We start from the raw sequence: 13,052 nt of genomic DNA, 5'->3' as shown, positions 1-13,052 counted from the left end.
TTTGTAAGACAGAATTTAGAACACTTTCTACGCACTGTTGATAAATTTGGCCCCAGGAGTTTTGGTGGAAATCCTTAGATAATTAAAAATATGTTTAGACACAGATTGATGTAGCACACCAGAGGACACTTTGTCACATGTGCAGAAAGATATGTTAATGGTTTAAGACAAACATGGAGACCTTCAGACACATAACTTAGACATGCAAGGCATCTCCAAAGCCCCTTACAGACAGGGTTAGGTGATGAATGGAAGTCAGATTGATTTTGGCATGGCCACACAATGTCCTCTGTGTATTGTGGCATTGAAAAGATCTGCCACGTCCTGACATCTTTGATTCCTCTAGATCCGCCCTTGGCTCTGGAGCCAGCTGAAAATCAGAGCGAGGGTAAGAAGTTGGCAGACAGCTGGGAGGGAGGAGTGGGGGAGGACAGAGAGGTTGAAGTGGAGAAGGAGAGGAACGAGGAAGGAAATGGAGGAGAACAGGAGGCAACAGAAGAGGTGATGACACAGCAGGGGGAGGCTGTTGCGGAAGTGGAAGGAGGAAACAAGTCGATACGAGGAAAGTGTAGTGTTACAGAGAAGTGGAGGCTTGATCGATAGGAGGCAGTGCAAGATTTTCACAAATTAGTTGACATTTTTAATTAATTTAGGCAATTTGAATGTGTCACAATTTTAACATCATTTTTGAGAAATGCTTTTTGAAATTACATTCTTTCTTTTTTAAAGATTGACATCTTTCAGTGGAACAGAATGGGTTTGCTCCTGAGAGCCGAAGGCAGCTCATGGAAGTTGGAAACTATTAGGAGACAAAATTAGACAATTTAAGTTTGGTCTTTTCAAGGGATTTGCCAGTCAGCTGGGTCACTTTACTGAGAAACCAGCCAGAGTCTACAGCTGCAGATTTTTATCAAGGCCATATTTTCAAGTAATTTAACTTGTCTTCAGAAAAAACAACTAGAAATAAACAACTATGAAAGTGTGCACTTTATTTAAATTCTACAATTCACTTAGCAGACGCTTTTATCCAAAGCGACGTACATCAGAGAGTAAGTACAACACAAGCAAGGATCTAGAAAAAAGGGAACAATGTCAGTAAGTGCAAACGATCAGCTTTGAGTCCTGATTGGACACACAGGTGCTGACAGGCATTGCACGGAGGCAAAGCACAACATTGACGGCAGTTCTTGAGAGCTCTAATCAGTATAAAAACCATCTTATAAGTCGTCGTTATCAAACAAAAACCATCGTCATTACCATCATCATCATCAATAATATCGAGGCCTTATCATTAAGTTAATAGGTATTCATGAAAGAGCTGTGTCTTTAGCTTTTTCTTAAAGGTGATGATGATGATTTTATCAATGATAAATCAATGATGATAATGATAAAATTATTTTATTATTATTTTATCAATGATTTTATAAACTACTACTTTCTTACTTTTGTCAATAACTTTTCTGCACTCTTGTAAACACTTTGAACTGCAATTTAATTTGTCTGAAAGGTGCTATATAAATAAAGTTTGATTGATTGATTAAAGGTGCAGAGGGACTCTGCAGATCGAATGGAGTTTGGAAGTTCATTCCACCACCGGGGGGGCAACAGAGGAGAAGAGTCTAGTCAGCGTCTTACACCCTGTCGTCTCATCTGCAGGGGTTATTTCAAGAAGTTTTAGCACTTTACTTTGCCGTCACCAAACCACTTTGTTTTAGCACCACATATTTCTTCTTTACCTGCAGCACACTGATCAGCTGTTCGGCTTTGTGGGATTTGAAAGAGACACAAATATGATCAAACATCTACGACCTGTCTTTTACTATGGATACAAGAGGATACTTAAATTGACTGAAGTGCACACAGGGAAAACGTCTGCAAATGGAGACTTAACATGTCCAAAAGAGAGAGGTCGTACAACCTAAAAATCAAACATGCCATTGCGATTTCGGCCTGACTTCAAGATCAGTCATGCTACTCAACAAAACTTGTTTAAACCAGTCTGATATAGAACATTGTACACCCGGCATAAGGCATGGCTTTTTGTGGATTGAAGCCATCGTCTTTACAATGACAGTTTAGTAAGGTAGTTGAATTTGTGTAAAAGAGGAAGTGAAGGACCTAAAGTTGGGGGAACGGCTTGTGGACAGAGTGGTGGAAAAAATGAAAGCGTGATCAGTAATTGTAAAGAGGAATTTAAGGCTTTAAATGTTTAAAAAACAGAGATTTAAAATGTAAAATTGTTGTCTTGTCAGTGAACTTAATAAGGCCTTTGTCAGTTTTTGGTACAGAAGTTAAGTAACTGCTCCTTCAAGGAACCAGTGCTGTTTATTTCTCTGGACTATAACCAAATAAATCTAATCTAGGTATGTTGGAGGGAACAGTTTTGTTACAAGTTGTAAGAAGCAAATATTAATCAAAATTTGTGTTTTGAAAATGCGATGAAAGGACCCCTGCACTTCAATATGGAGTGCTTTGAGCTGTAAGTGTTCTATAAGTGGCCTCTCTTAAGAAAATTCTAAGAATTTAGTGTTCAGAATTACTCAGTGTTCAACTCTGAGTCAGATATCTGTGTCTCGTGAACCGTGCATTGATAGCCCTTAAAGTCTCTTATCCCTAATTGGCACTTATTCCACTGCTTTAGCTCTCTCTCGTGCGTGTGTTGATGTGTTGAAAGGATTAGCCTGCTAGCATGTTTACGCTAACAAACATCAACAGCTTTTGCATCAATCCAAAATGGCAAGAACAAAAAATATACTGTATTTCCCAAATATACAACAAAAGTATGCTCACTTGCTGAAACACAGCAAACCCTATGTTAAAAGTATCTTGGATATGAAATTGAACTATCATCAACACATGTAACCTTCTATAACCATTCTGCTTCTTTCCAACATACTCGTTGGACAAATTCAGACTTTGGTGCCTACTCTTAAAGAAGAATACTTTCTTCTCACGTTCATTGAATTTAGCTGAGAAAGATCACGGAAAAAGAAAACATTCTTTTAAACTGCATAGATTTCAATTTTGAGAGATGGCCAACGTCAGTCTTGGCCATATTAACCTCAGCTAGGTTTTCACTGACTCCACAGCCACAGAGATCATATGACCTTTCTCAGCATATGGGCTACACATTACTTCAGTCTCCTCTTTCCCTTAGACTGACACAAAATATGTAGCCTGTCTCCCTTTTCCTACTTGTACCATCATTTTACTGACCAGCAGTGTGACTGCAGTTTTATGACACAGCAAAAGCAGCAGTGCTACCACTTTACCACTGATTACTCCCCTCCATTCCATCGCTTTTATATTCCCATGGGCCTGAGCTCCTTCTCCCACTGGACTCATATTTAGTTTGGGCTGTAGAAAAGAAATGAGGTCAGCCTGATCCCTGGTTATAGGTAGAATTTCTAACATAAAATCATGTAATGTACAAAGCCATTTGTTGTCCTATGGGAAATTTAGTTTTGAGGAGGACAAAACAAAAGTGCACACTGTAGACAGCATCAAACCACTGATGAACATTTAAAACACCAGCAAGCAACAAAGTTCCTCTCTTATGATGATTCCTGTCAGCAGAGAGCTGAGTGCTTTGATGAAAAATCTGTTATTTATGATTGAAGGTTTAATATGTATCTTGTTATAAATTACAGTTAAGTTAATGCACATACTTGGTAGCCTGAGTCGTGTAATTTTACTATTGCAAAGAAGAAATCTATCACCACTAAAACACATCTAAGCTGAGGGTTTGTTCAGCCCAATAACGTAAACAGTCAATGCAAAGATGCTAATTTTGATGTGCACTACAAGTCCTTAAAATAACATAAACTGGCAATGCAAATAAATATATATTGTAATAAATATTGTAGTGGTTAATACAAATTCAAGAGTAGCACTTTTTAATGAAGATGTCATAATATGGATCATTATTGAAGAAGTAACCTAAAAGATGTCTTCATTCATACAAATCAATATATCTGATAACATTCATTGTATGCATTCTAGTCAAAAACTACAACAGGTATCACTGTATTCCTTAGCTTAATAGAAACTGTACTAATGGGTGATTCATTGGCTCTTACTTACCCTCAGAATTTAACTTACGTCGATGAAAGACTACACATTTTTTTTTATCTGTTACCATGGTCACTGTGTGAGTTTGAGCGATCACAGACCCATTCGTTTTTGCCATTACTTGACCGACAGAGTACATGGTGGTACCAAGGGGCAACCTCCGGTCTCGAAAAATGAAGCCTATGCGGAAGTACAAAAAACTGCAGTTCCTCGAGGTTCCGCTTGAGGCTGGCTGCAGAAGCGCCGGAAGTGCCATAAGCCCACAGCCAAAAAAGCCCGTTTTTACCACAGGAATCAACATGTTTACAGCCTGGTTCAAAAAACGAGATATAGAAGTTGACGGCCCCTTCTCCTCACACTGTGGGGGGGTTGAATTTTTTTATAACTCATCGGATTTTATTCTATTAAGGAAAACGGCTATGCCCATATTTGGTTGTGTCAGATTTGATTGACAGCTCTGCGCGCTGCATCTGTCTGTCAGGTCAGCAGGTCAGGAGGCTAACAGCTTGATCTGTCTGATTTCTCCTCTTTCTTACTTCGTTTGGAGAGTTTGTTTAACACATATCTGACAACATACATGGCTTGCTGTGCGGTTAACAGACCATCCAACAAGTTGATGCTTCAGTTTTCTTTGGTAAGTGATATAGTAGTGTTATGTTTACTGTATACTTGTGTGTCGGTATTTATATTTACGGACCTAGCTTGTTTAGCGTTAGCTTGTAAACCAGTCGGCTAACTGTGTAGCTCATTATTTACGGTCAATGGTTTAGAAATGTTTGTTGTTAAGATGTTGAAAATGAGTTTGTGTGATGTTAGAAGCTAAAGGTTCACCTCGGTGGTTATCTGACGTTATGATGAATGTTATACTCCACGTAAATGTGGACATTAAAAAACAAACTTTGTGTAGTAATTATCCGTCAGTAACATAAACTGAACTGAACCTAATCTGCTGTGTAGGTTATAGAGGATGACATTAAAGTTACATGGTTGATGTAGTGTCTTAAGGTTTGAGCAAACTGTTAACAAATTTAAAAAAAATGCACTTTGTAAGAGCATCTGTAACCATTAAGAACTATATTAATAACCATATTAATTTTCAACATCACTCAGGCCATCCGGGGGAGACCTCCCTCACAGCGAGCTGTTGAAGAGAAGCAACCGAAGTCCACCCCAGAAGAACCAACAAATGCAGATGTTGTTGAGGCTCAGGTTTCTTCCTCTGTCTCTGCAGCTCTCTGGGCACCTCGACGGACCAGTCACCAATAATCCACACTGTGTCTATAGGAGAAATACAAAGGTGTTCAATTAATGCCTCAGACAAAATGTACAGTTAACTACATGTGACAGCTCAGGGTGTTTTTTTGTTATTAGCCACATCTGCAGGAATAATATTGAACAAGGTAGCTGCAACTCCTAATAATAGATGCCAGTCTTAAAAACTATTTTTTCTAATACTTAGTTTTTGGTGTGAAGCTGACACTGTCCACAGACTCCATGACTTCACGGGGTTCAATAGAAAACAAATGTCTTGTAATAAATACTAAATAATTATTTTTCAATTGTCATGTTCACCTCATCGCTGTTGACATCAGTAAATATAAGACTCAGACATTCCTCTTTTCATCAGAACAGTAACATGAACTGTATGCTTTGTAATATTGATTTCTTCTGGATGTCTCAAATATTTATTTACAGTTTATGGATAAAACTTTGTTAATGTATTGCTCTGCTAACACTGACAAAGTCTAACTGCTCTGACAAATAACTAATAACCATGATTGTATATTTAAAAAAGTGTAGTTTTAAGACTTTAATTAAATATTTGGGTTGAATATAATTAGTTTTAACTGTGTTGTAGAAAAGTTAAATGTTAACTTACTGTTTGTAGAGTTTTCTCAGGATGAGCAGGAATAGGGGATGATAGCAGCCTAGCTGTTAGCTATGCTGTCAAGTGGACTGCTAACGTCGAGCTGAATGGGCAGAGTTAAGTCCCGCCGGTCCCGCCTTACTGCTGTCGTTAGATTGATCCGAAGTTAGGTTGAGACTGCAAATCCAATATGGATGCGGCCGTCGATTGGACTCATTTTCTGCCTATGTAACAGACGGGTCAGGGTTTGTCCAGTAATATTTACAGTCTATGGGTGGTACCCGACTATTCATTACGGCCATCAAGATATTGGAAGCAAGTGGGGCCGGCCTAGATGACACCCACAAAGAAGACTGTAAACATTTTGAAATAAATTAAATTTAAAATGAAAACGTTTCCTCTTTCTCATAGTTCCATCTCGTAGCATCGGCTTCATCATTCGGCTTTCCCTTTGCCAAATTGTTCATTTACGCTCATAACTACTGTACGAGCAGAGCGCCCTGAGCTGTAACGGAACACATCGTAGAAGGCAGAAAGAAAGACCAAACATGTTACACTTTCTGTCAGGAGGTCGAGAGGTATCCCAGATGTGGCCTTGACTTTTGTTCACATCAATTTACGGGGCAGACGGGTCCCAAATCTCTACGTCTGCTAGACCAGGCTCAAATCATGCTTATAGCTTGTAGTCTAAACTCAGCCATTGGTCAAAGTTTTTGACCACTGAATATTGTTAAGTACAGTAAGTTTCAGGTGCTTTAAGTCTTTGGGAACCTGGTTTTCGACAGACCATCCTTTCTAAAAATAAAAGCACTCAATGAGGTACTTCAAGTCATTTTGGATAAAAGTGTCTGCTAAATACCATTTAGTATATTGTATTGCTCCCATTAAAGCAATATGGACCTCACTCTCTCACTGCCCATTGACTTCATCCATTCCCAGTGGGCCATCTATCTGTCCATTGACTGCCATTTAGTGTCAACGGGTCCATAACTCGTTAGCAGAATGACGTTTAGACACTCAGCGGCTCGTTACAAAGGTCAGAGGTTAGACGGCTGTTGAGGGGACACTTCACTGTCTCTCTTTTTGCTCCCAGTCACTTTATACACTTTTCTATTACACGTACTGTTCCCAATCTCTAGAGTAATATGCTTTTTCTTCTAGCTTACTTACGCTCTGCCCTAGTTACTTTTATTTTAATCGTTTATGTCTTTTTCTCCAAGAGTAACTATTTAAAATGTAAAGACATTTACACTTCATCTGGTTTGAGTTGTAACAAACCTGTGCCTCTGATGTTACCTAAAATATGGGTTTCCAAATTGGTGAGAACACCAACCAATGCAAAGATCCGTAAACCAGCATTTATTAGCCACGGCTGCCACTGGCTATGACTGACTGGCAATCATATCACATCTTTATACATTCTGTACTTTGTATCCGCTGCTGACCCTCACCCTATCAGCTGCTGATTAAGAGAATGGATTTGAAATGATAAGTTAATAATAAGGTCATTCTTTATTGATCCCCGGAGATGAAATTAAAGGTTTGATATCTGGTAAGATTGGCATCAGAACATCTTTGTTATTTCAGGTGTGGTTATTAACTGTCATGAGGAGTACAAAGGCTAACTTAAGGGACATAAACACTAAATGTTCACTCGCTGAATAAATGCATTTCAAGTGATACTTGAGGAAGACTTTCTCTGCGACACATGGTTCATCTGGACAGCCCCACAACGTTTTTAAGGCGAGCTGTGTTATGTGATCTATGGATTTCTTACAACTGTGATAAGGGCATAAAGGGATGAATATATTGCACCTGTTCTATTTTTTTGTATTCTATCTTGATGTTATTTAAAAAAACACAAATCCTTAATATAACATGGGATGTAAGTATAGTTATTTATAACCGTTACAAGTGATAAGCTAAAATGTAAATTCACTCAGACTGACGTTTGAGTGGTGACCACAGTAAAGACGTGAAAGAGGTTTTGTGATAAGTACCTGCTTTTTGTAACATAACAATGAGTAAGGTCTTTTTACCTGCTCTTTTGTAATATTAGAAAACAAAGAGTAAGATCTTTTACCTGCTTTTTGTAAAGTGTCTCAAGATTACACTTGTGACGAGTTGATGCTGTACAAATAAAGATTGATTGATTAGGATTGATTGATAAGTTCATCGAGTTCTTGTAGACCTATCAGAGAACTCGACGAACTTCTCCTCAGTTCCTCTGACTTTTTGCTTCTGTCTCGCTGACTACAGGAAAAACAAAAAACAAATGTTATCCTAAATAAACATAAAAAGCTCAATATAGACACAATAATTTAAACAAGTTAGCAAACTGAAGATGTTCAAACATTTACAGAGCAACAGGAACTTGTGATGGGATGCTCTCCTCAGCCCCGAGGCAGCCACAAATGATCTCCAAACAAAGTACTTTTGACTTTTTTTAACGTTTCAAAAAACTTTATTTGGTGGTTATTGTCTGTGTAAGTCTTTTTCAATGTATTCTGAATTTTATTTGACAATATTTTTTGTATTTTGCATACCCATAAATATATCATACAATATAAAGAGACAAAATAGCCTAGAAGGAAATGAGGAAAAAATATGATTAATGTATGCATGTACTAATAAGTAAAGATAGTGAAAACTGATTTTAGATGGACAGATTGAAATGGTGAGCAAGAGAGAGAGAGAGAGAGAGAGAGAGGGGTTCAGCCTTCACCATGGTTAACCAAGCAAGACCATTGATACCACTCCTCACTTGCTGAAACACAGCAGAAAGAATGTCAATCTAGCTTTCCTTTTCCCTCTTCATTCCTTCTAACCTTTGCTCTCACCATAACTCCCATCTTGACAGTATTGAGTCCATAGTTTAATATCCATCTAATTCTTCATTTTGATGCTGTTGCTCTTCGAAATATCTCTTCATGCAATTTAGGTTTTAGAAAGGAAAGAATGGTTATTCAGCTGCCACTGTGCCTTGACAATATTAACTTTGGTGTGTATGAGTATGACATTGCTTTGACAGAAATAATATAAATATATGTGTGTGTAAATAAAAGCCTTTGGGGGAAAAAAAACATGTTTGTTGTTACAGGTTAGTTTGCTGTGAATTTAAATACAGGTTAAACAAACAGCAATTACAGCTTTGCAAATAGAAGAACGTCATCTTCCTTGTTCTCCAAACACGCGTCACAAAATAAAATAGCAGGATCAGAATGCTTACTACATCTGCAGGGCAACAAGTCTTTGTTACAGAGTGGCTCATCCTCTCCACGAGAACACAAAAATCCAATTATCTTAATAGAAAATGAATCCACTTTTCAAATGAAGCCAAACTAAAACCCACACAAAGTAATACTCACTCTCATATCTCAAATCATGGTAAAAACCTTCAAGAAATATACAGTTTATTACTTCTCAAATCACATTTTTAGAAGCTTTGCAAGTGGAAAGGCATTTTGTCAGTTTTATCTGCAACATTTCCCCAGTCCCCACATGGTTAATTCAGCTAATCGACATCACTTCTTACAGTATCTGCAAATACTCAGCCTTCCATCAAATCTGTAAGACTAAAGGCCATCTAAGAAACTGTACTTTTGTTTTTTTAATGTTAGATCAGTTTAGACAGCATTATGCAAACCACAATGTTCCCCTGCCAGTTTGTGTCCCCCCATGAGAGGTCTTTTTTATTAGAGGAAAGGCTTTTTAAGCATTAATTTGAGCAATACAATATGTATAATGTAAAATGTATAATGTGGCTGCCTTTTACCTTGATGCAGCTTTTCATCAACATAGTACTACCAATCGATTCCAATGAGAGTCCTTGGCCCCTTTTTAGTAAACTATAATCAAATGAGTGATGACATATGCATGTGGAGCTATGCAAATACAAACACAGGTGGACAGACAGGAGTGTTAGTCCACCTGTGTAAAACCCCTCCCTCTCTCTCAGTAGCTCTGTATAAAAAATCCAAGTATCTTGGGCATTTCAAGCAATCTTTCCCTTTGTCTTTCCCTGTATTAGGGAAAAGATGACATTGAAGATGAAGCTTGCTGTGTTTGCATCTCTGCTGGTGTTGTTACCATTCAAGGCCGATGCTGGTTCATGTGTCGGTAAAACGGTAAAAGTGTGGGTGATTAAAGGCCGCCATCTTACAGGTGACGGATTTTCACACCCAGATCCCTACGTTAAGGTGAGTTTTTGGCTACCTTTCTCAGTCGTTTTCTTTGCAATTTTGTGTAAAAGTGTAACATCATTCTAAATCAGGAAGTAATCGTCTAATTATAAAGATTTTGATTTAGTTTAGAAATCCATTCATGTAGATCTGTGTGTACTTCAACTATTTAAAAAAAAAGGCAGAAAAAGTAGGAATCTGAGAAAGTATTAATTATTGAATTATCCATTTTTGATTTAACTGTATTGTATGAGTAAAAGTTATCTCTGACTTTTTTGTGGGTGGAAATATTTGATTATAATTTACTTTTTTCATTTTTCATAACGCAGGTGACAATCGGCGACGACACCAAGCGGACCAGAATTATTTATTCCGATTCTGACCCAGTTTGGTACCAGAAGTTACGCTTTTACGATACCACAAGCGATATCATGAGAATCGACATCCGGAGGGCTGATGGAGGTGGATATAATCACCACTTGGGAACCTGCATAGAGAGATTGGAGTCAGGAGGAGGTTATTGGCAGAAAGTAAAGTGCAGGGCAACGGACTCAGGATACGTCAAGCTCTATTACAGATGTTACTGAGTGTAACCTGATTTCTTAAAGTTAGAAGAAAATTAGAGGTGAAGAAAAAGGACACTTTCTCTTTGAAATGTTTGGAGGTAGAGCAAAATAATTTTTGGAATTTCAGATGACTTTTCCTGAAACATATTTTGGTTTCTTTGATTTTCTTTCTAACTTTATCTTTGCTGCTCCAGAAATACAGTATGTATGTAATCGCTGCTGTGTACAAAATAGCTTATATGCAACTGCTCTGTTGGCTTTATAAAAACTATCGCTGCTCAGTTTTCTCCACCATGATAAGTTTGCTCTGACAAAAATCCTGTTCTAAATGAGAAAGTGATGAATAAACGTCTAATGAAGCAAATATTTGTTTTGAAGTTGTGTGTTTTGGAGCATTTACAAGAAGGATTTAATGCTTTCCATATAAAAAGGGGGATAAGAAAATAACATTTATGGCTCTGTGCCCAAAAGCTGTCATCTCTACACTCCGCTGACATAGAACAGACATATTGCACTAGATATTTGAGGCGTTTACCTGTTTTACACTGCTGGTTTCAGTACTGTTGAAATTCAAAGAGATCTAAAGCAGGCTGGGTCCTGAATCAGAAGATGGTTGTTATTTGGCCATTTCATGCACATATACCGGGGGTCGGCAACCTTTTCTGTCAAAATAAATGTTTTTTGCTTGTAGCTCCCAAAAAATCCGTCTGGAGCCCCAAAATATTTTTGAACATTTCAATGATGTTTATGCAGCTTCTCTAAGCCCAGCATTCACATTACTAATAGATCTAAATGAGCATCAATTTACATCGCACAAAAAGTAAAGAAATTTGTGTTTGGTAGATTCTTTTTTTGTTGTAACAATGCTTCTTGGCAATAAATCTTATACTGTTGGAAAGCCTGTTTATTTCCCTTTTAAATGGTGCCAGGTCATCACTGGGACTGTCAAGTGGGAACCTCCCTTCACCAGTCAGCTTTGGCGTCCTAGAGACACCCCCCTCCATGCTAGCTCACATGGCCCCTAATAACCCACACATCTAAAATGCAACTACTTCTGGTGCCAATAATACAGGATATATATATATATATTAGATTGTGCATCTTTAAAAATGTAAGTAAATGGAACAAAAATATACAATTTGAAGCTAAACATTTACAAAATGCCAGAGCATTTTATCATAGACCTTAGATAATAAGGTTGTGGATGAATCACCCCTTTAACCAACATTATAAACTTCTGATATTTGACAAAAGTGGCCTCTAACAGAAAGGCTTGTCATAGAAGTCAAATCGTGTATCCAGTTACACCATTTGATATTTCCACTTCAAATCAAATTTGACAGGCATTATCATTGAGACCTATGGAAGCACATTTCCTGGTGTGAACATTTCAAATGTAATTGTGAAAGTGAAAAGTGAATGTAAAAGTGAATACACATTTTTAAACAATATCATGAATTGTTAATGTTTCTCTGAGGTCATACCATTTAACATGCCGGACCACGCCCTAAAATTGTCAAATCATCTCATGTTTTAAAGAGAGTTGCTAAACTTGGCCTGCAGCAGTTAGGATCATCAGGGGTTCTTCTTTGTGATATCATTTCTTGTCACATGATATGATGAATATATTATTTGAATGGTGGTTACACCATGTTGACAATTTGGTACTTGACTTGGTGACACAATTTCCCTAAATTAATAATAATAAGAAGAAAAATGGTGTTCCATTTCTTTTATTTACTATTGAACAGTTCTATTGTAAGATTATGCCAGGCTATTTTATATAATAAAATAACTTGAAATGAGATGGCTTCTTACTCTCTCTTTTGTCTATAGTTAGAGCTCCTCCTGTACCTGAGCACTCTGACGTCTCTCCTGCTGTTAACACAGTAAGGCGGAGTGTAGTGAGAGAGAGTTGTCTCAGCGACAGAGAGATAGAGCGGTGAATGGGAGCACGGCAGAGCAGGGATGTTGACAATCTGACAGTATGATTATATTTAACATCATTGAAGGGACTCAATTAATTTTGAGGTTGAAGACAGCACCCTCCATATCTGTGCCATTCTGTCAGCTGGATCTCAATTTTCATTTTTGAGGTCTTAGTTCTGATGCTCTGATATTTTATGAAATGTTTCTTTCACATTCACCCAGTCAGTGAACGGACTAAAGAATTCCTGAGCTGCCACAAAACTCTCAACAGTCCTGAAATTTTATGGGGAAATAATCAGTTTCTTAAAAATACATTAAAAGATACCTATGCTTTCTGCAGCAGACAAAATAGTTTCTTGTTCTAGAAAAAAGTTTCTTACTTTTTGTTATTTTCAAATTTCTGGAAACAGATCAACCATTCACGCAGCTGTGCTGAGG

General features: G+C 37.6%; 1 long non-coding RNA gene across 1 annotated transcript; it reads left to right on the top strand.

The window, feature by feature from the left end:
* The first annotated feature begins 9,884 nt into the window (after positions 1-9,884).
* LOC136181289 (uncharacterized) lies at positions 9,885-11,049 on the top strand. Its single transcript, XR_010667647.1, has 2 exons — positions 9,885-10,137; positions 10,449-11,049. It is a non-coding gene; the product is annotated as an uncharacterized lncRNA (long non-coding RNA).
* The last annotated feature ends 2,003 nt before the right edge of the window (positions 11,050-13,052 follow it).

The sequence above is a fragment of the Labrus bergylta genome, chromosome 2 (assembly GCF_963930695.1).
Source record: "Labrus bergylta chromosome 2, fLabBer1.1, whole genome shotgun sequence".
NCBI classification, from domain to species: Eukaryota; Metazoa; Chordata; class Actinopteri; order Labriformes; family Labridae; genus Labrus; species Labrus bergylta.
Note: the sequence above shows the minus strand (reverse complement) of the source record. Positions and strands in the feature narration are given on the sequence as shown.